The sequence below is a fragment of the Etheostoma spectabile genome, chromosome 17, assembly GCF_008692095.1.
Source record: "Etheostoma spectabile isolate EspeVRDwgs_2016 chromosome 17, UIUC_Espe_1.0, whole genome shotgun sequence".
In the NCBI taxonomy this organism is placed as follows: Eukaryota; Metazoa; Chordata; class Actinopteri; order Perciformes; family Percidae; genus Etheostoma; species Etheostoma spectabile.
Window position 1 is genome coordinate 2,533,009 of NC_045749.1, and position 4,581 is coordinate 2,537,589.

Genomic DNA, 4,581 nt, shown 5'->3' on the forward strand with positions numbered 1-4,581 from the left:
AATGAAGAGATCAATACAATTATTTAAATGTGCGTAGTGCAAGGGTACTGGTATAAATAGTATTATGTTATTATATTACAATATGAACAGTATGAACAGTATGAACATATGAACAGTTCTGAAAAACAGGAAATGAGAATGATGAATAAATAATAAAATATATAATTGAGATGTGAGAGTGGGAATGATGAGTAATACTAAATAAGTGGAATAATATAGGTGCTGTATAGACAGTGTTACAGTGTTATTGACGAGCGAGCCTTATCTCCTCAGACAGGTCCGAAGCCGAGGGGCCCTGATCTGAGCTTTGACTTTGGAACGGTTAGATGGGCCCCGGTGAGGATCTAAGGCTGCAAACAGGCTTCTATGGGGTCAGTATTTCTCGCATGTATCTAGTTTTGATGATTCGAACCACACATGGTGACGCTGTCCTCTGCTGGTCACAGCGTGGCAATACAACAGAGCATCAGACACTCTGTGAGATGTGGCCAGGTTGGTTCAGTGTGTAGAGCAGGCGCACATATTCACGGAGGTTAATGCCTCGATGCAGAGGTCCAGGGTTCAGGTCTGACCTGTGACGGTTTCCTGCATGTCTTCCCCTTCTTTCTCACGTAGCTGTCCTGTCCATTCAAGGTGGAAAAGCCCCAAAAAATAATCCTTAAAATATTTAACAAGATCAGATTTTGATCTGGCCCACAAATGAATTTAGGTTCACAATAGAATTTTTTCCCATCCTAGTTGCGCCCCAAACCCCAAAAGACAGAAAACAGATGACAATTACAGATTTACCAACTTTGAAATTCCCCCCAGAACCGGTGAGTTTGCATTTTCCGGCTGTAAAACAGGTTGCTGTGAGTCGGCTGTGTGGTAATCTGCTTTTGTCAACAAAAATGCAACAAAAGTTAAAAAATTAGCAACAAAAATGTTGAAAAAACAACCTTGAACACTTACAGCTATGCAACAAATGTCTCGAAAAGTAAAATAATCAAATACACTGGACTTTTTCAATAAAATAAAAGCATGGACATGTGTGCCCTTTAGATAAATAGATTTTGACACACCTGTGTTCGATAATAAATCTGCTTTATTAACAATGAAATAGTCTCTTTTCCAGTTGTATCAACGTCCCAGTAAGCCGTGGCAGTGGGACCCCGAGCCAACACATGGAACATGCGTTCCCTCTCTGTCTGCTGCATTGTATTGAGGTCTGTTTGACAGTTTTTGTTGTGATGATTTACGAGTTCATCATTCATTGCGATGTACTCTTAACTAATGGTGTATTGTTGTTTGATTGCTCTACCCTTGGGGAGTACTAAAGAAACCTGAACTAACCGTATACTGCAGCAGCTAAATGGAACTCAGCCTTTCTTATCTTCAACCTGATGTATGTGGGCCATACAGGAATCTTAATACTTTATAAGAATAAAATCAGCTTCTTTTTCTTCTATTTAAATCATTAAAAATCCACTTTGTCAGACGTTTTGTCAATGATGAATTCAGGCTTGAGCAGTTTTGAACATGGTGTTGTGCTGTATGTGAAATTATTACCTTTCAGTTGTGTCAGCCAGACTAACGACTTCATCTCCTAACGCTGTCTCAACATGTCGGCTGGTCGCGTGCCTTCAACTTATCATTCTTTAAGGGGACAGCTCATGTGTTATGTGTGTGTTTTTTGGGATTGGGGTGAGGGGGGCGGGGGGACTACTTGTTTGACTCTGGACAGCTGGTCTCCTTTCTCCCCCAGCATCCCTCCTCCTCCTCCTCCTCCTCCTCCTTCTCTTCTTTCTTTTTCTAACTCAGATGGTGTTTCTCTGCAGAGCGAAGCAGTGGACTTCCCTGATGGTTGACTGGATATAAACTCTTCATTCAAATGGACCCATGCTGACAATTTGGATATTTGGACCTAATTGATTGACTGAATGGATTATTAATTACTTGTTTCGGTACTAATCAAATACTGCAGAGTGGCTAAAACCTGACTGGTTCCTACAGAGAAACAACAGCTGGACTAACTGGATTAGACTGGCACGGTACAGCTGCTTTCATATGATAATTATTAGTAGCAGTAGTAGTGTTAGCATTAGTAACATTAATATTTCTACTGTTGTTAAAAATGTAAATATTTGCCTTATATTGAGATGATTCAATACTGATTTAACTATGTAACATTTCCTTTTGCTCCTCTCATTTTTTGTCGCCTGCCTTCTCCCTCTCCGGGCTCCTCTACTCATCCCTCTAATCATCCCTCCTCTCGTTCTACTTCCTCTTCATCTCCTCTCCTCTCCAGATGTTGATGATCTTTGTGTTCCTGCTGCTGTTGTTCCTCTCCTCTCCTCCCGTCTCCTCCTCTCCTCTGGCCAAGGTAAACTCACAGTAACAATGAGATATTTTTGAACTGAACAACATTGTTTAACCAAAATGTATCTGCTTTTTGCCCATTTCAATAGAAGCATTACATAGTTACCGTGCAGGTTCCTCTTATTTCTGAGCAGCTCCACTCGCATGAAAACAGGACGCTGTTAAATTTAAACAAAGATTAAATAAAGACTTTAACTGGCTGAGATCTCTAATCTCAGCCAGTTAAATACTCGGCTGTGTGTTTGCTCGTATCCAGCTGCAGCTGTTTTCTCACCTTCAGTCAAAAATGTCAACTTGACAGAACAACTTTAGTGTTGATTCAGTGTAATAAAATTAACATTAACTGAATTAAAACTATCTTGTTTTTTTCTGTCCGTTCACCACTTTGGTACAGACTGAAATATCTCAACTATTGGACGGATTGGCAGAACATTTGGTACAGACATTCATGGTTCCCAGATGATTTGTCCTCTCAACTTTAGTAATTTCCTGACTTCTCCAGCCTCACAGAGCTGCTACAGACTAAACTGTGTTAGGGGAAATGTTCATGTCAATAATGTTGTTCAACCTTATTGGCATTTTCTGTTTGTAGTGCACAATAACTGATTTTACTTTCTATGCTGCATATAAAATACACATTTATATAAATAATAAAACTGCATCTGAATGTTAATGTTAAAATATCTGCAAAAAAAAGGACTTAGACCTAATGTAGGTAGGCAATGAAAGAACATTGCTAAAAACAACATGAAAACATCTTAAAACATAAGAGATATTAGACATTAAAAACAGCTTGAAAAAGGAGCCTGTAAGAATTAAAGTGCAGAAGGTGCTTTGATGGAGGCTGGGACAAATATGAATGGGGGACGAAAAGATGAATGAAAAGTGAGAGTGGAGGAGGGCAAGAGGAGAGCAAAGAGAAAGACTGAGAGGGCAAAAGATGAACTGAACACAACTGGGTCAACAGGGGAACTGGGAAACAGGGTCAGAGATGAACTTGTGAACACATCACTGCTGTGTGGGTGTCGTCGGTGTGTGTGTGTGTGTGTGTGTGTGTGTGTTGTGTGTGTGGTGTGTGTGTGTGTGTGTGTGTGTGTGTGTGTGTGTGTGTGTGTGTGTGTGTGTGTGTGTGTTTGTTGGCCCCAGTCAGCTGTTTGCTAACAGCAGGTTGCAGTGTAGCAGATGTCAGCTGGAGGTGCAGATGTATCCATTGTGTGTGTGGGTGTGGTTTGTGTGTGTGTGGGTGTGTGGTGTGTGTGGTGTGTGTGTGTGCTCTTGAACATCTTTGAGTTTTAGACCCTGGGAACAAGAAAGAGAATATTTTTAGTTTAGTTGTAGGATTCACGTTAGTATGGTTATTGTAGGATTCAGTGTTAAGAATTTAAATATTAAAGCTGGGTAAGGAATGTCACAGACACAAGTATAAACGTGTGGGTGTGGTGTGTGTGTGTGTGTGTGTGGTGGTTGTGTGCAAGAGAGAGAGAGTCATTGTCATTCAAAACGGCGTGGGTCTCTCAGTGGGAGGTTAAAGGTCACCATCTGGAGTGTGAAACACACATTTCTCACTTCTTTACTATAAAACAAAATCCAAAAATAACACGAAAACATGATATAGCGCTCTTTCTCTGTGTATATGGTGGGGCGTGTGTGTGTGTGTGTGTGTGTGTGTGTGTGTGTCAGGGTCAGTCAGTGTGTGCCAGAACCTTCTGCGGCGCAGGACGAGAGTGTGTATCGACAGACAGAGGAGAACCAGTCTGTCGCTGTTTACAGGTAAAAGTCATTGAATCCCTCGTGAACTCGTCCTGTCAAGTCAAAACTTTCTTCTGCTCACTCTGCAGGTGATTCCTTCCTCACTGCTTCTTAAATTACTTTCATAACTGAATTAAAAATTCTCTGATTACGTCTTAGATTATAGAAACACACTGATTGTTCACCATCTGTCTCTCTCTGTATGAAATTTAAGTGAAATTTGCTTCAGGTTTGTGTTGTAAAGGCAAGTAAACTATCTGTATGACACAACATAAAACCAATAACAAAACACTGATTAACTTCAAAACATCTGAAATATATTGGACATAATCTAAATATTTGCTCTAAATTTACAGTTGTGCTCATAAGTTGTCTAAAAAGAGGAATAAAAAAAATCATGTTTTGCCTTAATTAAAAAATGAGGTAAAATCCAACCTTTAAAGACATCAGTTTTCTTTGTGAATGAATAATGTA

General features: G+C 40.0%; 1 pseudogene; it reads left to right on the top strand.

The window, feature by feature from the left end:
• The first annotated feature begins 1,801 nt into the window (after positions 1 to 1,801).
• The window catches only part of LOC116705008 (follistatin-related protein 1-like), a 7,573-nt pseudogene continuing 4,793 nt past the window's right edge, over positions 1,802 to 4,581 (top strand).